The sequence below is a fragment of the Staurois parvus genome, unplaced genomic scaffold, assembly GCF_062004578.1.
Source record: "Staurois parvus isolate SC_StPar_1 unplaced genomic scaffold, SC_StPar_1.0 ptg001200l, whole genome shotgun sequence".
Classification (NCBI taxonomy): domain Eukaryota; kingdom Metazoa; phylum Chordata; class Amphibia; order Anura; family Ranidae; genus Staurois; species Staurois parvus.
The window spans coordinates 2,204,221-2,231,629 of NW_028318996.1; positions in this window are offsets into that span (position 1 = coordinate 2,204,221).

Genomic DNA, 27,409 nt, shown 5'->3' on the forward strand with positions numbered 1-27,409 from the left:
CTTATCCCACCCCTGCACTCATGTTCCAAAGTGAATTAATTTCCCCATGTTGGGCAGCAAAGACAAAAACGAAAAACATGCATGCTTCCTAAATTTAAAACATAACAAACCAAATTAGTTTTTTTGGCTTGGATATACTGTAGTACAGAAGAAATAAAATTTCCATCAGGTTTTCATTTCTGATAGAACTGTCACAAGCATTTCTGCTCAGCATAAAGATTATCTTTTTTATATTTCAGGAAAGTCACAGGAAAGTGCAACATTTCAGAGTCATGCAAGGCTTCTTCATCAGGGCAATGTGACTTGTATATGCAATGTGTATCAGCTCGTGTCCGTGTAATCTCCACAATGGGCATATGAGACATGGTGACAATACATAGGAACAATTGGGAGACAGTGACTGAGAATTATCACCCTATATGAGGATTTTTCTGAACAAGGACCTTAGAGAGGAACGTCACTCTCTCAATCAGCATTAAAGTGTTACTAAACCCACAACAGTAAAATCAGTCTGTATATACAGTAAAGCATGCTTGTTATACTTACTGTGGAACCTAAGGGGTTAATCCTCTGCATTGTGTAAAAAGGCCATTTGATCCTGTTTTTTCTGCTCCTCCTCTTGGTCAAATCTCCTGATAAAACAGACTGAACACATAGCCATTCTGCACATGCTCAGTTTAGTGTGTATTGCTAAAGAGTTTTTTTTTCTTTGGAGAGTGCATGTGATCAGCACAGGGCCAATCAGCACTGTCCGGACAGAGGTCAGTGGTTTTACATCCTCCTAAAGCAGAAAGAAAACTCCTCCTACAAGCTTTGACCAGTGCTCTGCTGAACACTGATAGAAGTCACAAGGCTGCTCTAACTGCTGATGAGAAAAGGCATTTAGCGGTTTATATTTACTAAAAATAATTGCATTTCCATGTTCTGTGTACTGTGGGAGACCAGATATAGTGAATGCAGGGCCCGGGGTTTAGTAACACTTTAACTATTTTTAATCCTTATGCTCCTACTATTCGTAAATAGAGAGGAAGGTATATTATATTTACTTCTTTAAAATGCTTTTTTTTAACATTTCTTCAGTTGATTCCTGGTTTCTGGTCTAGGCCAACATGGACATACATCCCAAGAGTCTTCATGTGCATTTTTTTCTTTCATCTGGAGGAGGACAGGAGGGGCTTTCTCAGTTAAACACACCCTGGCTGTCCTGGCTTCCTGCCTGAGCTAAGGGCAGATGGATTCCAGGAAGTAAATGCTACATGAATCATCTGCCCTTACTCAACATGACCGCTGCTAGAAATGCCAGAGGGGTGTTTTTCCAAGAGATTCTCAATAAAATAAAGCATGGAGACATGGATGGATGGGGAAGTTTGATCTGAATAGTAAACATGAATTAAATAGCGTTTTCAGTTTGTAATGCTCAGATACAGTTTAGTTCCACTTGAAAGGTGAGATCACCAAGTATGGTTTTAATGAAAGCAGCAGATTTGAAAAACTAGAAAAAGAAAAAGCTTTTAGAGTTCCATACCATGTTAACATCTTTATAAGATTTTAGTATTTGGTTGATATTTATTTTAAAGGACAACTCTATCTTTAAGCTGGCCATACACTGAACCAATTACAGCCGATTCCTGATAAACTGGCCAAAATTCGCTTAGTGAATGGCCCTGACGCTCATTCTGTCAATCAATTGACTTGCTGGTAAAATTTTCAAACATCAGCTGCACCCAATCAGATACTGCTGCTATTTGGGTATTCTGACAGCCACCGTCAGCTGTAAGAATAAAGTAGTCCAGCAGGGGGATTCATCCATCCATTCATCCATGTTTAGCGAGGATGGAGGAATCCTCAGTGCCCATCAGTGCTGCCTATCAGTGCAGCCTCATCAACGCACAAGGTCATTGGTTTGAATCCTAACCACGGCACCACCTGCCTGGAGTTTGCATGTTCTCCCTGTGCCTGCGTGGATTTCCTCCGGGTACTCCGGTTTCCTCCTACACTCCAAAGACATACTGGAATGTTAATTGGCTACTGTCTAAATTGGCCCTAGTATGTGAATGTATGAATGCAAATTAGGGACCTTAGATTGTACACCCCTTGAGGGTCAGGGACTGATGCAAATGTACAATATATCTGTAAAGCGCTGCATAAATTGATGATGCTATATAAGTACCTGAACTAAAAATAAATACAAAAAAAAAGTGCAGCAAGCCAACTCAATGAGGACATTTTATGGCATTTCAGTATTTTGCCAGGCAAGCTGTTCTCAGGGGATTGGGGGGATTAGTTAAAGTGGTTGTAAACCTCTGACGTGAAATATGAACAAAATATATCCCTCTATAGTGTGTACTTGTCTCAATCCAGGGCACTAAGTGTTATTTCTGTCTGCTGCCCCATTCCTCTGTCATCGCATGAGTCAATTCTGACAAGTTTCCTAACATCAAGAAAAAAAGGTGACAAGGGAGGGAGCTCTAGCACACAACCTGTGATTGGGATCCTCAGCTGTGTTCCTGTGAGCTGTGTGAAGGGGGTGTGTCCCTTCCTTCCAGTCATCTCTCAGTGCTCTTCTTACTGAACTCAGCTTCAGCTTCTCACCCCCTGATTTCTTAGCATACACAAGCTATGTAAATTCTGCACTTTGAACAGCTGTAGAGGATTCAGGGAAGTTGATAAACAGGTACAACTTATGTTAGCAGGATTTTTTTCATCTCTGTGTTTCACACAAGGCCAGTCACTTCACTGAGTATATGTAAGGACTTAAAACCATTTTAACCTCCCTAGCGGTCTGATTATGTCCATATTTCTGTGCTCAAAGCGGTACATTTTTTTGCATGGAAATATGTAGTTTTTTTATTGTAGGTCTGTAATTTTTAGGAATAACTCACTGAAATCTGTCCGAACAAGAGTCTAGTAAACATCCCGGATATGATAAAATTTGAAACACGAAATCATAAATTATAATTTATTAAATAATCATAAAAAATAATAATATAATAATAATAAATTTAATTCAATAATATAATCAAACCAAAAACACTGAAATTTGAAATAGAGCGCCAAGTTCGCACATCGCTGAGCAAAGTCGCAAAATCGTTTTCAGTGTCTGATGACGAATTTCCCCACGAATCATTATCACTCAATTCTGCAAGTGGTTCTGATTTACTATCGCTGTTCTCTAGCTGATCTAAAACCGATTTTAACCTAAAGGGACGCTTTTTGGACGCCATGGACATTTCTCAGTTTCCAGGCAATAAGAACAGTAAAAATGCAGGCAGGGCACAGGACAAAGCACTCGGGACAAAATGTATGTGAAATGGTTTGATACAGTAATGTTTTACTATGTGATTTTAGTGTATTTAGTGAATGTCACTTTTACAACTTTCAAATTTCCCGCCAGTTCTGTCCCCGTACGTCCCGACGCCACAGGGAACGGAACCCAGAAGAAAGATGCCGGCATCGGCCAGAGGACATTGCCGGGGACACTGCAGGAGTAGCGCAGGACAAGGTAAGAGAAGAAGAGATCCTGGAGCAACGCTGCAGGGTGTTCCCGAGTGTAGCTCGGCGTTACCGCTTGTGGTGCTGAAACTTTACCCCGAGCTACACTCGGGAATACCCCCAGGGAGGTTAAAGGACATCTATACTAAATCTACAGTTGCCCTTTATTCCTAAAGTAAACTAAAATATTATGAGCAAAAACCGAACAGCAAATTCATAAAAAAATTCAAACAGAGCTGCAAAATATGAACTGATAGGAAAAGGTGAGTTTTGTGTTCTTTTGTTGACTTCTAAAGCTGACCATACACTATACAATCTTACTGTACAATCTCCTTTGAATCTATCGTTAACTAGGTGATGCAAGGCCCGGCCTAATGTGATACAAAATGAATGCATTGCTTAGGTTTATCTTCATATTGCCTCTCGGGGGATCAGGAAGGAAGTTTTTCCCCTGCAGGAGCAAATTGGATCATGCTTTGCTGGTTTTTTTGCCTTCCTCTGGACCAACTGTGGGTGTAGGATTATAACTTTTTTTTTTTTAATGGTTGAACTGGATGGACTTTTGTCTTTTTTCAGCCAGACTAACTATATAATTATATAACTATATATTGCAAAGTTGATTTGCTGATGGAAAATCACTGGCGATATGTTACCGTCACCCAGTAATGGATGGGGTGTCTCTCACACACAACTATTTAGCTGTAATCTCGTAGAACGCAAACGCTTTCTTCTGTTACCTAAACTCATGTATTGTGTTACATAAAATCCTATTATTATGCTACATAAACACTTGCTTATGCCGTCAGGAGTGGTTTCTACAAACTGCAATTTAAGTTTCACTGTTTACATTGATAGAGATGAGAAAACGTCAATCTCTCCAATCTCACGAGTCTGGCAGGTCCAAACAAACAATACAACAACTGTCCATGCAGTCACCATCATCGGGAACGAGCCAGATGACGAAGGACCTGCAGTCATTCCCAGCCAGAAGAGGCGGCAGGAGAACCCTTGTACAATTGTAACATAGAATTAAGTTGTCTGTCAAATAAAAATGCAGCATTGTTCTCTGCTTCCTTATAAGCCTGGAGATAATTGATTCGCTCCTGGCAAGATGAAAATTGATGTTTGTGAAATGTGCGGTGAAGTAATAAGTAATTATGAGAGGAAGGCTCAGAAACGTTCAAACATAAAGGATAACTGCATTGTAGTAATAATTGGCAAGCTTTTCATTCCTATGTCTATCTGTATTGTATCATATTTTCTTGTTTATGTTTCATGTACAGATCTGCAGCCACTAGAGGGTGCAGCTATGGGGGTATACTAACTATACCTGTAAAGCTTTTGCCCAGTGATACTCCCCCAACTTTCTACTTGAGCTCCAAGTATGAAGCTACGTGTAGCGATGTGCTGGTTGCTTTAGATTTTAAACAGCAGTTGCAAAGCATTTTTTTTCTTTCCCTCGTTGTGAGTGACAGACAGGAAAAGCAGGACTGTGCTGTGATTGGTGGTTGCTACAGCTGAGAAGAATCCACCCGTAGTAACACTGTTGCAGCTGGACTTATGATTGGCTGTGGAGGAAAGGAGAGAGAAAAAAGGAAGAAGAAGCACATGTGGGGAGGCAGACATTTTCAGGGGACTGCATGGAGCAAGGGCTGCTGGTGTAAAGTCACAGAGTCTCACTCTCTGTGCTGCTAGAGCCCATGGGATGGGCTGGGAGTGTGTAGCAAAGGAATTGTTGCAGGAGGACAGTGTGCAAATCAAGGATTGTCCTGCCTGACACTCAGGATTACAGCCACTCAAGTGCACGTGTCTCTCAATGTCTGGAGCTGCTGAAAGAGAGAGGATTTCTAATGCTGTCTAATGCTATCTAGAGGACAATCCAGAAACAGTAAGAACTCTGTGATGAAAGGGAATTTGATATTGCTGCATTTGCTGTTCATCTCTGGAGAATGGTCATGAAAAAGCCTGCTCTCTAATTCTCAGAGTGACACAGATCTTGGAAAGCCCAAGCTGCTCAGAATTAGCTATTCCTGATGCTGATTGATGAGAGAATTCTGTCTCTGTATATTACTGGTTTGTCTCATCAAGACTTGTGCTGTGGCTGAAAAGTGTGTTTAGTTCCAAGTCCCCACAGAAGTTTGCTGCTTTGAATATACTGAGCAAGTGTCAGTATATCAGGATTTCACCTGTATGGTAAAGATTTGTTGAAGTGTTTTTTTCTATTGCAATGTTCACTGGAAGATTCTGCTTAAAGGAGACTGTGCTATCCTGCTACTCCTGGATTACAAATACTCTCCCATGCAGAGAGTGAGCGCTCTTCCATTGATTAAAGGGCCCCAACGTTGAGAGACTTTAAGTTTCATCCCACTGGCCACTGGTTAGGTAGGAGATTTCTGCTCTAGCAAATGTCAATAAGCTGCTAAATCTCATTAACAGTTATTGTTTCATGTGTCAATGTCACTCTCATATGTCACCCAAGTCAGTGTGATACTAGTCAGTTTTTGGAGTCTTTGGCGAGTGAATTGTGACTTCTTACTAACTGTGTTATGCAAAGTGGTATCTGTGTTTTATGTACATTACCTGTGTAAATCAGCTAGTTCTTTTTCAGGGTTTGTCTTCTTCAATAAAACCTATAAAAAATATTCTCAGAGTGTCAGAGTGTTCTGGGTATAATCGGAGGTGTCACCAGATTCAGGTGGGAGCTGAACCTATATATATAGCCAAGCATCACCCAAGGGTGTGCTACATACGCATGAGATTTTTAATCATTTTCTAAAGTGTGGAACTTCTTCCTTTGTTGCAGCTGTATTGTCCTTCTGCAGTGTGGACAGGGTTAAATTGAATATTCATTAATGCAGAAATGCAGCAGCCATTTTTAAGACCACTTTGCATGGCTTGTCTATAGGGTGTCTCCAATGCAGGGGCAGCCGTAATCACTGTGTCTGGGTCGATCCTGGAAGGATGGTTATTGGCTGCAAAAACAAAGCAAGGGGAGGAGGGTCTGCAGACTGCTGAGAGGAAGAGAGAGAGGACAGTCTTAAAACAGATTGAGTGAAAAAAAGAGGTAAGACTGCTGGCTGAACAGAGTCACACACACACATGCCACAATTGGGTATGACCTCAGATAGACTGCTTATTACACAGGACCTTGCCTTGGGAAAACCCCCACCACTTGTAAGGAAGGAAAAGAGCGACTGTCTCAGCAGGATTGAAAGAGAGACATCACAGCAACTCACATCCTTGTTTGAGGACTTGAACTGAATTAGAACTTGTCTGGCGACCCAGAAGAGGGCGTCCTGGGTCTGGTAAGAAACTAACATCATACAACTTTGCAGGCCAAAGGTTTTCTTTTTTCTTCCATCAACCACTGTATGGCATGAATAGGGCACATAGAAAATAGTTTATTGTGCCCTGTTCATGCCATACATATGCACTGCTGTGCAAAAAAATGCAGCTCAATGGACATGGTGTGAACAAGCCCTCACATTCTTCTGTTTGCTGCTCATTGTGAGCCACAGCATTCAGCCCTGAGGAAGGAGACACAGAGTCCAAAGTGTGTTGGCTTTATTTAAATTCTCCATAAACATTCTTCATTATCATAGAGACCAGTGTTTCCTCAATTGTTTTCACCCCTTTGGATATGGGCAGAGTGAACTCTTAGTGATCTTGTGTTCTTGATAATCAACACGAGTGGGTCCTATACTTATATATTGTCAAACAAGCAGCCCGTCACCCTAATATTAGTACAAAAGAGTAGGCGACTTCAATACTTCTTTTTTCTCCTGGAAAGTAAAGTAGTAATGAACATTTATGAAAGGTGTTTGCTGGATGTGAAGAGAACACAGTTTAGGCACAAATACTACAGCAGGATCACAGAAAACAAAGAATTTTAGGCATCCAATATTGCAGAAAAACATTAATAAACATATCTGTCCTTCTATCATCTATAGTCAGAGATTTATTGACCATGTACCAGCTTTATTCATAGGACTTATTAGTGCTTGATGTCTAAGTGCTACTGCCATGGAATTACAGATAATCAGCCATCACTTTGTTAACTGCTAGAATTGATATTATTGTTAATATTTTATATAGATAGATAGGTAGATACACACTATATTGCCCAAAGTATTGGAACACCCCTCCAAATCATTGGATTCAGGTGTTCCAATCACCTCCATGGCCACAGGAGCAAGCACCTAGGCATGCAGACTGCTTTTGTGAAAGAATGGGTCGCTCTCAGGAGCTCAGTAAATCCAAGCATGGTACCGTGATAGGTGGCCACCTGTGCAAGTGGAGACATGTTCTCTGGAGTGAATAATCATGCTTCTCTGTCTGGCAAGCTGATGGATGTGTCTGGGTTTGGCGGTTGCCAGAACGGGCACTTGCCTGACTGCATTGTGCCAAGTGTAAAGTTTTGTGGAGGGGGGATCATGGTATGGGGTTGTTTTTCAGGGGTTGGGCTTCGCTCCTTAGTTCCAGTGAAGGGAACTCTTAAGGCGTCAGCATACATATTGGACAATTTCATGCTCCCAACTTTGTGGGAAGAGTTTGGGGATGGTCCCTTCCTGTTCCAACATGGCTGCGCACCAGTGCACAAAGCAAGATCCATAAAGACATATATGAGAGAGTTTGGGATGGAGGAACTTGACTGGCTTGACCTCAACCCAATAGAACACCTTTGAGATGAACTAGAGCAGAGACTGCAAGCCAGGATTTCTCGTCCAACATCAGTGCCTGACCTCACAAATGTGCTTCTGGAAGAATGGTCAAACATTCCCATAGACACACTCCTAAACCTTGTGGATAGCCTTCCCAGAAGAGTTGAAGCTGTTATAGCTGCAAAGGGTGGGCCAACTCAATATTGAACCCTACGGACTAAGACTGGGATGCCATTAAAGTTCATGTGCGTATAAAGGTTGGCTTCCCAATACATTTGTCATCCCACACTTAATGCTGGGTGTGTTTCAGTGAGCCACTTGTTACTCTTCTCTCTTACACAACAGACTCTGGCACAAGTCAGTAGGAGTTGGACACAATAGGGAACTGGCCAAAATTTTCAGTAAGTGGATGGGGTAACCCAACCACTCAGACAGAGAGCTGATGGGATTGTTTGGTGGGTAAAAAGCAAAAGTCAGGCCAAGTTCTGTCTCTGTTCAGAGTTGCAAATCCTGGCCACATTTCAGTGTTACCTATAACCAACAGGTGAGAGTCAGTCCTTGTCATCACTGTGCACAGGTCATAATAGTTTACTCTCCAAAAGTCATGTTGTAGGAAATATTGGAACAAAAGATTGCAACTGGAATAGTTGACAAACATTTATTTCACCATTAGTAGTCTCTGCCTTAATCTATGGGAATACATCAATGGGACATACACTCACTGGCCACTTTATTAAGTACACCTTGCTAGCACCCCTTTTGCCTTCAGAATTGCCTTCATTCTTTGTGGCATAGATTCAACAAGATGTTGGAAGCATTTCTCAGAGATTTTGGTGCACATTGACAAGAGTTACTGTTGCCTTTCTCTCATCTCGAACCAGTCTGTCCACTCTCCTCTGACCTCTGAGATCAACAAGGCATTTTGGTCCACACAACTGTCATTCACTGGATATTTTCTCTTTTTCAGACCATTCTCTGTAAACCCTAGAGAAGAGAAGAAGTGCCTCTAAGCGCAGTATAAGTAACTTTAATGGGTAACAAATGTAGAACAACTCACATATACGTAGCATGTATAAAGTAGGCTTGTGTAAAGCAGGCTCAAGAAGATGGGAGAACGGCTTGTCCTTGCTTTGACAGCCGCATCTTCGCTCAGAGGATCGTGGATGTAGGAGAGGAGCCGGCCGGTGTGTGGAGTCTCCTAAAGACGGCATCTGGAACGCACGGTGAGGCACGACCCTAGAGATGGTTGTGTGTGAAAATCCCAGTAGATCAGCAGTTAATTTAAATACTCACACTAGCCCATCTGGCAGCAACAATCATGCCACATTCAAAGTAACTTAAATCTCCTTTCTTCCCCATTCTGATGCTTCGTTTGAACTTCACCAAGTTGTCTTCAACACGTCTAGATGTCTAAATGCATTGAGTTGCTGTCATGTGATTGGCTGATTAGCAATTTGTGTTACCAAGCAATTAAACAGGTGTACCTAATAAGGAGTGTATATAGCAACACCTAATCATAGAGCACACTTAGCTGGTGGAAACCCCATATATACCCATGATAGGACTATAGCTGGCCTTCATAAGTCTGGATCTCCAATATGTCATTCTTCCTTTAGGAAAGCATGTGGTAACCATCAGGTAAACTGTTCTTGATGTATTAATTGCTGTGTACTGTATGAGACAGTGTTACAAATCTCATAGATGCAGCAGAAATAAAACATTTTTTGTTAAAAACAAAGATTGTGTTGTACACCAGTACATGTAAAGCCACATTACCATGTCAAAGGACCTCTGCAAGGTGTGTCCTCTAACTCAGAACTATCTGAGCTCACAGCCCTTTGCTCCTTCAAGGTACAGTAACACACCAGAAGTCTAACATTTCTCATGTCTTCTAAAGTCTTCCAGTGTGTTTTCACCAACTGAAGTCCTCGTGTGTGTCTGCCCCAAATGCAGTCCACCAGTGTGTGTCCGCACCAACTGAGGTCCTCGTGTGTGTCTGCTCCAAATTAAGTCTGCCAGTGTGTCTGCACCATCTGAAGTCCTCATGTGTGTGTCTGCTCCAAATGAAGTCTGCTGGTGTGTATCTGCACCAGCTGAAGTCCTCATGTGTGTGTCTGCTCCAAATGAAGTCTGCCAGTGTGTGTCTGCTCCAAATTAAGTCTGCTGGTGTGTATCTGCACCAGCTGAAGTCCTCATGTGTGTGCCTGCTCCAAATGAAGTCCGCTGGTATGTGTCTGCTCCAGATGCAGTCTGCCAGTGTGTGTCTGCTCCCAATGAAGTCTTCCAGTGTGTGTCTACTACAAATGAAGTTTTCCAGTGTTTGTCTGCACCAACTGAAGTCCTCATGCATGTCTAAGGCCTCCAGTGCATTTCTGCACCAAATGAAGGCCTCCAGTGCGTGTCTGCAACAAATGAAACCCTCAAGTGTGTGTCTGCACCAAATGAAGTCTTGCAGCGTGCACAATATCTACACCAAATTAAGTCCTCTACTGTATATCAACACCAAATTTGGTCCTCCAGTGTGTATCTGCAGCCATTGAAGTCCTCCATTGTGTATCTGCACCCAATGAAATCCTCCGGTGTGTATCTGCACCCAGTGAAGTGCTCCAGTGTGTATCTGCACCCAGTGAAGTCATCCCGTGTATATCTGCACCCAGTGAAGTCCTCCACTGTATATCTGCACCCAATGAAGCCCTCTAGTGTGTGTCTGTACCCAACAAAGTCCTCCAGTGTGTATCTGCACCCAGTGAAGTCCTCCAGTGTATATCTGCACCCAATGAAACCCTCAAGTGTGTGTCTGCACCAAATGAAGTCTTGCAGCATGCACAATATCTACACCAAATGAAGTCATCTACTGTATATCAACACCAAATTTGGTCCTCCAGTGTGTATCTGCAGCCATTGAAGTCCTCCATTGTGTATCTGCACCCAATGAAGTCCTTCGGTGTGTATCTGCACCCAGTGAAGTCCTCCAGTGTGTAACTGCATCTGATGAAGTCCTCCAGTGTATATCTGTACCCAATGAAGTCCTCTAGTGTGTGTCTGGACCCAATGAAGTCCTCCATTGTGTGTCTGCACCCAACAAAGTCCTCCAGTGTGTATCTGCACCCAATGAAGTCCTCCAGTGTGTGCCTGTAACAAAGTGATGTCCTCCAGTGTGTATCTGCACCCAATTAAGTCCTCCAGTGTGTATCTGCACCCAATGAAGTCCTCCAGTGTGTGTCTGCACTCAATGAAGTCCTCCAGTGTGTGTCTGCACCCAATGAAGTCCTCCAGTGTGTATCTGCACCCACTGAAGTCCTCCAGTGTCTATCTGCACCCAATGAAGTCCTCCACTGTGCCTGCCATTCACCCTGGCTAGTCAGTTCCTAACCTAGCATCCTCAAGATCCTAAGCTTCTAAACCTCCCTCAAACTAATAGAAAATATGATTTCACTTCTGCTTTTGTCAGTGTTGAGCAAATTTCCCCTCACATACATGAGAGTCCACACAAGGTGATACTTTTAGACAGGTAATAACATTTGTTGCTGTTTTATGAAAACTGGAGCTGTTAGCCATGATGACCATAAATCTTTCAAAAGCATAAGCTCCGGTTTTTATAAATCACCTTTATGGCATCACACGGACCACACAGTTGTTCATTCCAGGGTGGGCCAGCCATCGCTGTGATGTCACACTGTCTGCTCAAGGTTAGACACTACACTAAGTACAGAAAGCTGTATTAGAGGTGCACATATGGCAAACATAATCCTGGTACAATGTGAGAGAGGTTCCATACAACTAATATTCAGCATTTACCTTACTGCTGTTGTCAGGCCACATTAGAAAGTGACGCGCTCCAGAGCTCTGTGTGTTAGGGAAGAGACCTCTAAAAATAAGAACACATGAATGTCTGAGTGACTTCATTAGCAATTCCCCCTCTGGGGCAACAAGAGACTTTCAACTTGAAGAGTCACCTCCCTGAGAGCCACATCATGTGATAATACCAGCACAGCCCCCAATCATCCCCTATGGACTCCAATTCCTCTGTCCCCCATCTTCTCCAGTTGTATCCCTTTATTATACTTAAGGCTATAGGTGTCTATTCAGCACCAGGTCTATGCCGGAGTCAGATGGCGTGATCTCCTGCCCAACAATATTGGTATAGTTCCAACAGAGAGGGTAGGGAGGGTGAACCAACAGTGCAGGACACAGAGGGGTAGATTTACTAAAATTGGAGAGTGCAAGATCTGGTGCAGCTCTGATTAGAAGCCAATCAGCTTCCATTTTTTTTTTGTCAAAGCGTAATTGAACAAGTTGAAGTTAGAAGCTGATTGGCTACCATGCACAACTGCACCAGATTTTGCACTCTCCAGTTTTAGTAAATCAACCCCAATATTAGTTCAGGTAAATGTCCACTTAGGCACCAATTATTATTTACTTAATTCCTACTGGCACCAAAGCATCAATGTTTTTTTCCCCACTGACACCATTTAGTTTTATTCACTGACATCAGTTCTTTTACCCACTGACAGCAACACCCCAAGGCATTCTTAAACGTTGGCATTGTTTTTCTTTTTACTGACCAGCAATATAAGGAGCCCTATGATACATACTCCTGACCCCTGAACTCTCAAAATTATAATATATGTATTGCATGGTCTTGACTCCTATACTCTATACATGATATTGTACATCACATAATCCTGACCCCTGCATTCTTTACACTTTACAATATTGTACTTTGCATAGTCCCACTACACAGTCCTGACCCCTGCTCTCTCTATAGTATATTGTACATTGCACACTCATGACCAGGGGTGGACTGACAACTCATGGGGCCCCCGGGCTATAGGGGATCATGGGGCCCCTGTGTCCCAAACTCAAAAAGGCCTATGAAAAAGGTACCAGGGGCATCTCATGGGGCCCCCTACTGAACCCGGGCCCTCGGGCAGTGCCCGAGTTTCCAAATGGTCAGTCCGCCCCTGCTCATGACCCCTGCATTCTATATGCTGCACTGTATATCACATAGTCCTGACCCTTGCCCTCTATACACCATGTTGTACATCACATAATTCTGATCTCTGCATTCTATACACTATATTGTACATTGCATAGTCCTGATCCCTGCATTCTATAAACTATCGTGTACATTCCATAGTTCTGATCCCTCAACTGTATACACTGTAATTTACATTACATTATCCTGACCTCCTTAACTCTATACACTACATTGTAGATCACATACTCCTGATCCCTGACTTCTGACTACTGTGTTGTATATTATATACTCCTGATCCCTGACCTCTGTCTACTGTGTTGTATATTACATACTCCTGATCCCTGACCTCTGTCTACTGTGTTGTATATCACATACTTCTGATCCCTGACCTCTGTCTACTGTGTTGTATATCACATACTCCTGATCCCAGACCTCTGTCTACTGTGTTGTATATCACATACTCCTGATCCCTGACCTCTGTCTACTGTGTTGTATATCACTCTTCTGATCCCTGACCTCTGTCTACTGTGTTGTATATCACATACTTCTGATCCCTGACCTCTGTCTACTGTGTTGTATATCACATACTCCTGATCCCTGACCTCTGTCTACTGTGCTGTATATCACATACTTCTGATCACTGACCTCTGTCTACTGTGTTGTATATCACATACTTCTGATCCCTGACCTCTGTCTACTGTGTTGTATATCACATACTCCTGATCCCTGATCTCTGTTTACTGTGTTGTAGATGACATACTCCTGATCCCTGAACTCTACAGTATATACTGTGTTGTTTATCACATACTCCTGATCCCTGAACTCTATATACTGTATTGTATATCACATACTCCTGATCCCTGAACTCTATATACTGTGTTGTATATTACATACTCCTGATCCCTGACCTCTGTCTGCTGTATTGTATATTACATACTCTTGATCCCTGAACTCTATATACTGTGTTGTATATTACATACTCCTGATCCCTGAACTCTATATACTGTGTTCTATATCACATGCTCCTGATCCCTGACCTCTGTTTACAGTGTTGTATATTACATACTCCTGATCCCTGAACTCTATATACTGTGTTGTATATCACATATTCCTGATCCCTGACCTCTGTTTATTGTGTTGCATATTACATACTCCTGATTCCTGAATTCTATATACTGTATTGTATATCACATACTCCTGATCCCTGAACTCTATATACTGTGTTGTATGTCACATATTCCTGATCCCTGCAGTCTATATACTGTATTGTATATCACATACTCCTGATCCCTGACCTCTGTTTACTGTGTTGTAAATTACATACTCCTGATCCCTGACCTCTGTCTACTGTGTTGTATATCACATACTCCTGATCCCTGACCTCTGTCTACTGTGTTGTATATCACATACTCCTGATCCCTAACCTCTGTCTACTGTGTTGTATATCACATACTTCTGATCCCTGATCTCTGTTTACTGTGTTGTAGATTACATACTCCTGATCCCTGAAGTCTACAGTATATACTGTGTTGTTTATCACATACTCCTGATCCCTGAACTCTATATACTGTATTGTATATCACATACTCCTGATCCCTGAACTCTATATACTGTGTTGTATATTACATACTCCTGATCCCTGACCTCTGTCTGCTGTATTGTATATTACATACTCTTGATCCCTGAACTCTATATACTGTGTTGTATATTACATACTCCTGATCCCTGAACTCTATATACTGTGTTCTATATCACATACTCCTGATCCCTGACCTCTGTTTACAGTGTTGTATATTACATACTCCTGATCCCTGAACTCTATATACTGTGTTGTATATCACATATTCCTGATCCCTGACCTCTGTTTATTGTGTTGCATATTACATACTCCTGATCCCTGAATTCTATATACTGTATTGTATATCACATACTCCTGATCCCTGAACTCTATATACTGTGTTGTATGTCACATATTCCTGATCCCTGCAGTCTATATACTGTATTGTATATCACATACTCCTGATCCCTGACCTCTGTTTACTGTGTTGTAAATTACATACTCCTGATCCCTGACCTCTGTCTACTGTGTTGTATATCACATACTCCTGATCCCTGACCTCTGTCTACTGTGTTGTATATTACATACTCCTGATCCCTGAACTCTATATACTGTGTTGTATATTACATATTCCTGATCCCTGACCTCTGTCTGCTGTGTTGTATATTACATACTCTTGATCCCTGAACTCTATATACTGTGTTGTATATTACATACTCCTGATCCCTGACCTCTGTTTACTGTGTTGTAAATTACATACTCCTGATCCCTGACCTCTGTCTACTGTGTTGTATATCACATACTCCTGATCCCTGACCTCTGTCTACTGTGTTGTATATTACATACTCCTGATCCCTAACCTCTGTCTACTGTGTTGTATATCACATACTTCTGATCCCTGATCTCTGTTTACTGTGTTGTAGATTACATACTCCTGATCCCTGAAGTCTACAGTATATACTGTGTTGTTTATCACATACTCCTGATCCCTGAACTCTATATACTGTGTTGTATATTACATACTCCTGATCCCTGACCTCTGTCTGCTGTATTGTATATTACATACTCTTGATCCCTGAACTCTATATACTGTGTTGTATATTACATACTCCTGATTCCTGAACTCTATATACTGTGTTCTATATCACATACTCCTTATCCCTGACCTCTGTTTACAGTGTTGTATATTACATACTCCTGATCCCTGAACTCTATATACTGTGTTGTATATCACATATTCCTGATCCCTGACCTCTGTTTATTGTGTTGCATATTACATACTCCTGATCCCTGAATTCTATATACTGTATTGTATATCACATACTCCTGATCCCTGAACTCTATATACTGTGTTGTATGTCACATATTCCTGATCCCTGCAGTCTATATACTGTGATGTATATCACATACTCCTGATCACTGACCTCTGTTTACTGTGTTGTAAATTACCTACTCCTGATCCTTGACCTCTGTCTACTGTGTTGTATATCACATACTCCTGATCCCTGACCTCTGTCTACTGTGTTGTATATCACATACTTCTGATCCCTGATCTCTGTTTACTGTGTTGTAGATTACATACTCCTGATCCCTGAAGTCTACAGTATATACTGTGTTGTTTATCACATACTCCTGATCCCTGAACTCTATATACTGTATTGTATATCACATACTCCTGATCCCTGAACTCTATATACTGTATTGTATATCACATACTCCTGATCCCTGAACTCTATATACTGTGTTGTATATTACATATTCCTGATCCCTGACCTCTGTGTTGTATATTACATACTCTTGATCCCTGAACTCTATATACTGTGTTGTATATTACATACTCCTGTTCCCTGACCTCTGTCTGCTGTGTTGTATATTACATACTCTTGATCCCTGAACTCTATATACTGTGTTGTATATTACATACTCCTGATCCCTGAACTCTATATACTGTGTTCTATATCACATACTCCTGATCCCTGACCTCTGTTTACTGTGTTGTATATTACATACTCCTGATCCCTGAACTCTATATACTGTATTGTATATCACATACTCCTGATCCCTGAACTCTATATAATGTGTTGTATATCACATACTCCTGATCCCTGCAGTCTATATACTGTATTGTATATCACATACTCCTGATCCCTGAACTCTATATACTGTGTTCTATATCACATACTCCTGATCCCTGACCTCTGTTTACTGTGTTGTATATTACATACTCCTGATCCCTGAACTCTATATACTGTGTTGTATATCACATACTCCTGATCCCTGACCTCTGTTTACTGTGTTGCATATTACATACTCCTGATCCCTGAATTCTATATACTGTATTGTATATCACATACTCCTGATCCCTGAACTCTATACACTGTGTTGTATGTCACATATTCCTGATCCCTGACCTCTGTTTACTGTGTTGTATATTACATACTCCTGATCCCTGACCTCTGTTTACTGTGTTGTATATTACATACTCCTGATCCCTGACCTCTGTCTACTGTGTTGTATATCACATACTCCTGATCCCTGACCTCTGTCTATTGTGTTGTATATTACATACTCCTGATCCCTCACCTCTGTCTACTGTGTTGTAAATCACATACTCCTGATCCCTGACCTCTGTCTACTGTGTTGTATATCACATACTCCTGACCCCTGATCTCTGTTTACTGTGTTGTAGATGACATACTCCTGATCCCTGACCTCTGTCTATTGTGTTGTATATTACATACTCCTGATCCCTCACCTCTGTCTACTGTGTTGTATATCACATACTCCTGATCCCTGAACTCTATATACTGTGTTGTATATTACATACTCCTGATCCCTGACCTCTGTCTGCTGTGTTGTATATTACATAATCTTGATCCCTGAACTCTATATACTGTGTTGTATATTACATACTCCTGATCCCTGACCTCTGTCTGCTGTGTTGTATATTACATACTCTTGATCCCTGAACTCTATATACTGTGTTGTATATTACATACTCCTGATCCCTGAACTCTATATACTGTGTTCTATATCACATACTCCTGATCCCTGACCTCTGTTTACTGTGTTGTATGTCACATATTCCTGATCCCTGCAGTCTATATACTGTTTTGTATATCACATACTCCTGATCCCTGACCTCTGTTTACTGTGTTGTATATTACATACTCCTGATCCCTGAATTCTATATACTGTATTTTATATCACATACTCCTGATCCCTGAACTCTATATAATGTGTTGTATATCACATACTCCTGATCCCTGAACTCTATATAATGTGTTGTATATCACATACTCCTGATCCCTGCAGTCTATATACTGTATTGTATATCACATTCTCCTGACTCCTGTACTCTATACACTATGTTATACATTGCATTACACATGGTTGCTAAGGAGTCCCCAACTGTGTTAATGAAGTTCTTTGACAACACAAAACACCTAATAAAGCTTGTATCAATTTGGGTAGAAATAGAGGTTTTTGCTACCTGCATTTTCAAGTACATGAAAAGTCAAAGTGCTGTGTCAAGGCACCTCTGCAATGTGGTGCCTTGTATTTATTCAGCAGATTCCTTTACATGTATTTATTTTATATGTATTTCAAAATAATTAAACTTTTTTTTCTACACAAAACTCTAATAAATACCCAAATCTTTCCTGAGGGCCAGTCTACACCATGAATCACACAGAAATGCACTGTGCGCTCCTGTTGGATTCACATTCGATCCGGGTGCAGTGCAATCCAGATCTGCGTTTGAATGGGCTGAAATTCAACAGCAAAAGTAGCACATGCACTACTTTACAAACTGAGCAACCGATTACATGGTACTTCTGTACCCTGCGATCCGGGGCAGGCAAACACATTGCATTTGTGACCGGTGTTTGGGGAGTAGTTAGCATTGCACTGACATCCACTACAGATTCAGTGAACTGTGTGCTGTTCTCATATTTGTTATATAACTGTGCATTGTATTACCAATTCTTATTTCACCATGTCGTTTCTATGCATTGATCTGTTTGCTGCCATCTGCTGGCCAGGATTTGCATGCGGCACGCCTCTGCTCTTGTTAGTAAAGTTTTTCCTCTGCTGGGCGTGGTTTTAGGCAGCCTTGGTTCTGGTCACTTCCTGCAGCCATTTTATGTGCTTCATAGCTGTGTAACAGGACATTCAATACCCTGGGCTTGTGAAGGCATCAGTTTTTGACCAGTAGTTAGCCTCAGGAAAGATATCACAGGACAGCGTCAATACCTCTACTACATTAAAGTAGTGTATCACCGTTTGTCGCTGTATTTGGATCAAATAAACCCACGCTGATTTCATTCCCGTGTATACGTTTGGATCTATCTAACCCGAGCATCTGCCGGTTCGGTCTGCTCCACTGCTTGGATACGAAGGTAGGAAGTCACGCAGCCATTATCTGTTATACCTTCATTCGCCTTCATGTGGGGACAGAACAAACTGGCCCTGATATTGGCCTCCACATGCAGGTTATGGAGTGTTTCTCTTTCAATGGACCGACACAGGTTCTGGTAGGTTGGTGAATTCCTGCAATGTGATTTGCTGTTTGCACTAATGAGCAGACATACCTTACAAAGTGACAGGTCACAAGAGAGGGAATATACCTGCAAAGATTGGAAAGTATATATATATATAGACAGTATTCCTTTTTTATTGTTATTTTCACAACCTCCCAAGCCCCATCATGGAAAGTCTTTCATTATCTTTTATCCAGACAGGCATTAGATAAATGCCCTTTTTCACCTATTATTTCAATCGCCTTGGCGGTTTGTTGTTTTAGGTGTTTTATTTGGATCCAGCAGTCCAGGAACTGAGAATATGAAGCTGTTGATTTCTCTTCATCTTTATCTCATCTGTGTGCCAGCAACACATTCGATCGCAGAACTGGACACATACTGCTGGAACATGATGTTTCCTGGGAAAAAAGTTTTCTGTGCAACATTGTCTCCATGTAGCATGTCTGGCACGTCTGCTGGCACAAATACCATTCAGTTTATGATATCTCTCACTTCTGACCTCCATTACATCTGCCTTCCCATTCCCAGGTGGCTGATTGCCAGGAATAGCATGCCAGACTGTTGGGATTATTGAAAAAGTCAGACAGCAATGTGCAAAGTGCAGTGACCCGCTGCATGGGAAATGATGCTTTGCCGGCCTCTATGAACATTGAAGGCACCACCTGTCTGTGCAGGTTCCTTAGGACAGAGCTGAGAGCAAGTCCACACAACTTGTCCCACCAGCTTCTTTCAGCATTCATTCCCAGACCCAATGTGCGGCAGAAGCTCAATTTAGAACTGATACAGCAAGGGGTGCGCACAAGGGGTACACAATATATGTGCAAAAAACCACCCCTTCCCTAAGCAGTAGAAAGGATCTAAATAAAAGTGTATTTTAACCCCTTCATGCCTAAGGGTAAAACAAATCTTAAAGCGGAGCTCTACCCAAAAGGGGAAGTACTGCTTTAAGCCTTTGTCCCCCGCTCCCCATTAGGGATTGGCACCTTTGGGGAGTGGGGGGGGGGGAATTTGACAGATACCAGGCGATCGGAAGAGGTAGTTGTCCTCCCTCCCATTCACAAAGTGCAGCGCTACTTGCACATGCGCAGTGGGCACCCGACTGTGAAGCCGCAAGCTGTTGCAGCTGGGTGCCCACCCTGAAGATGCCGGCACCAGGGAGAGAAGATGACTGGTGAAACCAACCGTGGTAGGGCACACCGCTGGACTGAGGGACAAGTAAGTGGCTGTATTTTAAAAGTCAGCAGCTACAGTTTTTGTATAGGTGGAACTCCGCTTTAAAATAGGCCGACGACATTGCCCCTCTAACGGTGCGAATATTGGCCGATTATTCTTTTGGACAAAAATTCGACTGATAAACGAACCATCTATAGTCTGCATAAGAATATCAGAGATGACATTGCTGGCATGCTTATAAATGAAACATTTTCGGATCAGTCATCCTGATCCCCAGCTTCACTACCTACTGGGCCAATAACCTAAACTACCAGAACGAGAGTTCAGGTTTTCCTGCCTTCACTGGCTGCATGCTTGTGATGGGCCACTGACTCCCTTGAGTAGTAAAGCCAGGATGAGTAGGACAATCTTGGAGCCTTGAAACCAAGTCAGCATTTTTTTGGTGCATTTCTTCAGCTTTGCCAGCCAGGCAACTAAATGCAAAACTTCAAAAACTCATTTGGCAAGTCTCAAAACGCAGGGCGAGGCCTATTACTGGACCTTGAAGCCCTAATTGTGGAGATTGTGACACTGTGAGGATCTCTGTATGTTACACACATTCCTGGGAGAAGTTATAGGCTGCTACACTGTATTACACTCACCCACACATTCCACTCATGGTGATTGTCATTGATAATGTGTTCTAGATTCTCTTTATGGCGCTGATTTATAGCTTGCTGTGTATACAGGACATTTGGCCTCATCTATTCCAGCTTATAAAACTCTCTCATAGATTCCTCATCACGTAGCCTGGGCTCATCAGAGAGATCTGGAAATGAATCCTGATCGTTAAATGACCCCAGTGAAAGGAACGGTATTTCCTTTACAGAAAAGCAAAGCAATATAAAGTCAAAGTTTAATCCGCTTATATTTTGCCTTCCACGGTTTATCGTTCCCCACTCCTCATCACGCTAATGAAAATTTAAACAAAAGATTTCCGTTTCCATTATAAACCTCTTTTTTTTTAGAGCCAGTGATATCATCACTGGGTCTCTGTCCTTCTCTATGCAATGCAGACAGATTGTGGGAGGGGCTATACTTAGTTTGTAGAAAACAACAGGCCACCCTAAGTAACACCCACATGTGGCCCTGAGCCTTCATAAATTTAAATCCAGAGAATAGCTTGGGCAGGCCAGGGGCAGTCAGGCTAGGGAGGAAAAAACTGGGTGATGCTGGATGAAAACAATTAAAAAATCTGGATGATGCTGGATGCAGATTGCCTAGTGTATGGTCACCTTTAATCTCCTGTATTGTACCTCAGATCCTCGGCCCCAACCAACTTTACAGTAATTCCATTAATTATTGCTGAGGGATAAAGTTGATGTAAACCCAATCACAAAAAATCTCATATAATCATTAACATGTTAAATTCCAAAAGTATACTTTTGTGTCGTTTTAAATCTGCAGCTTTTATTAACATAATGCCTGGTGATCTGACCAGGAAGGTCCTTGTTTAGGCATGCCCTGTGATAGGGTGACATCTGTCTCCCAATTGTGCACCTGAGTTGTCACTCTGTCCTCATGCGCCTATGGTGGAGACTGCAAGCAACACCCATTGCACAGGCATGATCCATCCTTGCCACCTTCAGGAAACCAGTCCAAAGCAATGATGAGCAGCGGCAGGCAATCAGCAAACTGAGATGAAAAAAAGGGTAAAAATAGTATTTTCTAGAACATGGCAATTGTTTATTTTACACAGTGCTTTAGCAATCTATATGTCATCCAGTTAGGGTTTACATCTCCGTTAATTAAGTGGCCATCTAATATTCCTCTCTGATAACGTCAGATCTGCCAGATGGACGACTAGTGGGACTGGTGGCAGCTTCCTATGAGGCAGGTCCTGCTTGTCAGGTGGTTTGACAGGTTGTATAGTGCGGGGTGTCATTTGCTTGGCACACTTGGCACCACATAGTTCTTAGCAAAGCTGCAAACCTTCTTCTCTGTCATTTTATAGTGATAGTCCATACAGAACAGAAATTAATCAGTTGATCTCATAGTAAATACTCTTCGTCCACCATTCCTTTTTTACAGCTTATTTGTACCCTTTTGCCGGCATACGTTGGGGCCTAAAATAGAGATAAGCATGCAGCAAAGAGTACAGAGCCCAGAGCATGTAAGTGAAAGGTCAACTGCTATCTGGCCCCACCCTAAGGCTAGGTTCACGCCTATGCACTTTGCAATTGATCCGTTTCTGCAGTGCATTTTGATTTTTGCACATGCATTTTTTGATGTGTTTTCTTCCTTGTTGTTAAGCAGATTAAAACACATCAAAAACGCAGTAAAAATGTGGCAAAAATCACTACATGCTTTCTTGCATTTCATTGAAGTCTATAGAACCAAAAACGCAACTTTTTTCATTTAAAAAAGTCCCTGACCCATTCCAAAAAAGGAGATGTGAATCGTCTCCAAATGAGGAGATGTGAAGGTATCCGTAGGAAATCATGTTAAATGGACTGTAGTGCGTTTCTGCAAAACGCTGCGGAAAACGATTAGGTGTGAACCTAGGGTTAGGCTCCTTTCATACCGTCTGGACTCAACCTGCAATCTGCTCGCTCAGCAGGGAATCTGTCCGCTGTTCCCCCGCTGGGTAGGCGGATGACAGGTCCGTGTCTGCTCCGCTAATACAGAGCGGACACAGCCCACTCTCCTCTATGGGTGGTCGGATGTAAATGGACCACCTGTCCCTTTACACCCAACTGCCGTCTGTTCCGATCCACCCAGACACAACTGCCGTCTGTTCCGATCCACCCAGACAGAGGAGAACAGATCCCCATCCATTTGTTTTTAGTGGATTGGATATAGGCAAATGTAAACGAACACATGTCCGCTTGCACCGGCTGATCCATAGAGGAGAATGGAGGGTCCAATCAGGTCCCTTTGAAAAATGGACAGACAGACCCGATCAGAATGTTCATGTGAAATGGGCCTAAAGGAATAACATTTTGGCCATGCCAAACATTTTGTCATTTGCAGAGTGCTACAATTCTTAAGATGCCCAGAACCCACTTTCCTTTCTTTTACTTCCAGCCACATTTACCCTGGTCATAGCGCAGAACTGAACATGTCAGAATACTATTAAATATTATAGAATACATCAACTAATTACATCGCACTTCCCTCCATCCTCACCATTTTCCAGCACACTTCCCTCTATATTCACCCTATGCCATAACATATCCCTCCATCCTTACCCTATACCACCATACTTCCCCCATCCTCACCCTATTCCATAACTCATCCCCCCATCCTCACCCTATCCACCATACTCCCCTCCCCCCTCACCCTATGCCATAACATATCCCTCCATCCTTACCCTATACCACCATACTTCCCCCCATCCTCACCCTATCCACCATACTCCCTCCCCCCTCACCCTATTCCATAACTCATCCCTCCATCCTTACCCTATACCACCATACTTCCCCCATCCTCACCCTATTCCATAACTCATCCCCCCATCCTCACCCTATCCACCATACTCCCCTCCCCCCTCACCCTATGCCATAACATATCCCTCCATCCTTACCCTATACCACCATACTTCCCCCCATCCTCACCCTATCCACCATACTCCCCTCCCCCCTCACCCTATTCCATAACTCATCCCTCCATCCTTACCCTATACCACCATACTTCCCCCATCCTCACCCTATTCCATAACTCATCCCCCCATCCTCACCCTATCCACCATACTCCCCTCCCCCCTCACCCTATGCCATAACATATCCCTCCATCCTTACCCTATACCACCATACTTCCCCCCATCCTCACCCTATCCACCATACTCCCCTCCCCCCTCACCCTATTCCATAACTCATCCCTCCATCCTTACCCTATACCACCATACTTCCCTCCATCCTCACCATTTTCCAGCACACTTCCCTCTATATTCACCCTATGCCATAACATATCCCTCCATCCTTACCCTATACCACCATACTTCCCCCATCCTCACCCTATTCCATAACTCATCCCCCCATCCTCACCCTATCCACCATACTCCCCTCCCCCCTCACCCTATGCCATAACATATCCCTCCATCCTTACCCTATACCACCATACTTCCCCCCATCCTCACCCTATCCACCATACTCCCCTCCCCCCTCACCCTATTCCATAACTCATCCCTCCATCCTTACCCTATACCACCATACTTCCCCCCATCCTCACCATTTTCCAGCACACTTCCCTCTATATTCACCCTATACCATAACTCATCCCTCCATCCTTACCCTATACCACTATACTTCCCCCCCATCCTCACCCTATCCACCATTCTCCCCTCCCCCCTCACCCTATTCCATAACACATCCCTCCATCCTTACCCTATATCACTATACTTCCCCCCCATCCTCACCCTATCCAACATACTCCCCTCCCCCCTCACCCTATTCCATAACACATCCCTCCATCCTTACCCTATATCACTATACTTCCCCCCATCCTCACCCTATTCCACCACACATGCCTCCAACCTCACCCTATTCCACCATACTCCCCTCCCCCCTCACCCTATTTCACCATACTCCCCTCCCTCTTCACCCTATTCCAACATACTTCCCTCCATCCTCACTATATTTACCACACATCTCTCCATCGCTACACTTTTACTACAACCATCCCTCAATTCATACCCTTATTCACATCACTCCATTCTCACCCTAATCCACCATAGGTCCCTCCATTCTCACTTTATTTCACCACAGGTCCCTCCTCACCCTATTTCAACAACAAGTCCTTCTATTCTCACCCTATTTTACCACATGTCTCTCAGTTCTTAACCTATTCCACTACACATCCCGCCATCTTCAGCCTATTCCACCACACATCCTTCCATCCTTACCTATTCCACCATACTTCCCTCCATGTTCACCCTATTCCACCATGCTTCCCTCCATCCTCAACCTATTCCACTGTACAGTCCACCATCCTCACCCTATTCCATCACACATGCATCCATCCATACCCTATTCCATCATACTTCACTCCATCGTCATCCTATTCCACCATACTTCCTTCCATCCTCATTATATTCTATCACACATCTCTCCATCCCCACACTTTTAAAACGCACACCCCTAATTTCTCACACTATTCCCCCATAGGTCCCTCCATCTTAATTATTTTCCATCACACATCCCTCAACTCATACCCTAATCCACCACATATCACTTCATTTTCACCCTAATCCACCACATGTCCCTCCATCCTCACTTTATTCCACTACACATCCCTTCATCCTCACCCAATTCCACTACAGGTCCTTTCCTACCCTATTTCCACAACATGTCCCTCTATCCTCACCCTATTTCACTACATTTTTCTCAGTCCTCAGCCTATTCCACCACATATCCCACCATCTTCACCCTGTTCCACCACACATCCTTCCAGCCTTACCCTATTCCACTATACTTTCCTCCATGTTCACCCTATTCCACCACACATCCTTCACACATCCCTCCATGTTCACCCTATTCCACCACACAGCCTTCACACATCCCTCCATGTTCACCCTATTCCACCACACATCCTTCACACATCCCTCCATGTTCACTCTATTCCACAACACATCCTTCACACATCCCTCCATGTTCACTCTATTCCACAACACATCCTTCCATCCGTACCCTATTCCACCATACTTCCCTCCATGTTCACCCTATTCCATCACACATCCCTCCATCTCCACCCTATTTAATCACATGTCTTTCATTCCTCAACCCATTCCACCACATGTCCCTCCATCCTCACCTTGTTCCAATACACATCTCTCATCCTCACTCTATTCTACCCTACCCAATTTCTTCTGTCAGAGACCTATGGCATGTCTGCACATGCACAGAATCCAGCAGGTGGTCTTCTGGGATGTGTTACATAGCTGTGCCCATATACTTTATCCTCACCTAGACGAGGAAGCAGCACAGTAATACAAGAAAAAGGTAGTTGCTGTTTAAAAAAATGTTTTATGTGCAATTGTGTTAGATGGTAAGGGGAGGAGGCAGGAGAGAGCATAATGTGCAAATGGGTGAAGGTCCGCTTTATGGAAAGTCAGAAGAAGGTCAGTTGTAATGCAAGTCAAGTGTCCCTCATTTGGGACCAAGTTCCTATGTCCCTCTGTCCTCCTCTATTGTTTCTATTTTGCTTGGATGTACAGGCCTCTAAATAAATGTATTGTTTGACCACTAAAAGTATAATAGTACACTAGACCTTTCATCCTATCTCAGTATAGGGAAAGCCAAGTATGATGAAAAAAGCACTTGTGGGTTTAACCATTCATTTTTAATGAAGAAATTCTTCATTGGCCCCCTAACTGGAGACATGGCAGGGGTGTGTCCTTTGCCATGCTTTGTGCTAAAGGGGGTCCCTCTTTCCCCATCTCAGAAAGTTGTGAGGTATGCAAATGCACCTGTTAACGAATTCTGAATGATCCCAAAGGTGGCTCAAACTGACATTACATTTGCCCGTCAACAATTGCTCTAAAACTGTTGGAATAGTATTTCAAATGAAAAAAGGGGCAACGTTTCAATGTCCTTCTTCTATAACCCATCCGCCAGGCCTCGTTATCACATCTGATCTGTTCAGTCCTAATTGGCCAGCTATGAGTTTGGGTTCAGTTTACGGTCTGCTGCATCCAGTGCTGTACAGACCTCGCTGGGATTGGAATCAAAAATCCCCAGCTTTCATGGAACTGGGTCAGCACCAGAACATCTGGGGAAGGCTGCTGAGTGCCAGGAAAAGCATGGAGCATATAGAGTGTTGTTAGGAACGGCGTGTCTGTGTAATGTGTACCACATGCTGCACACCATCCATACTCCTTCCATAGATCTGTCAGCCTGGATGAAAAATTCTGTACAACATCCCAGGCTGCACAGAGATGGGAGAACAGCCCAGATCGCTCAACCCCCTCAAGCTGCATCCAAAAAAAGCAGAACTCCAAGGCCAAGAACTGGTGAAGGAGGCTGAA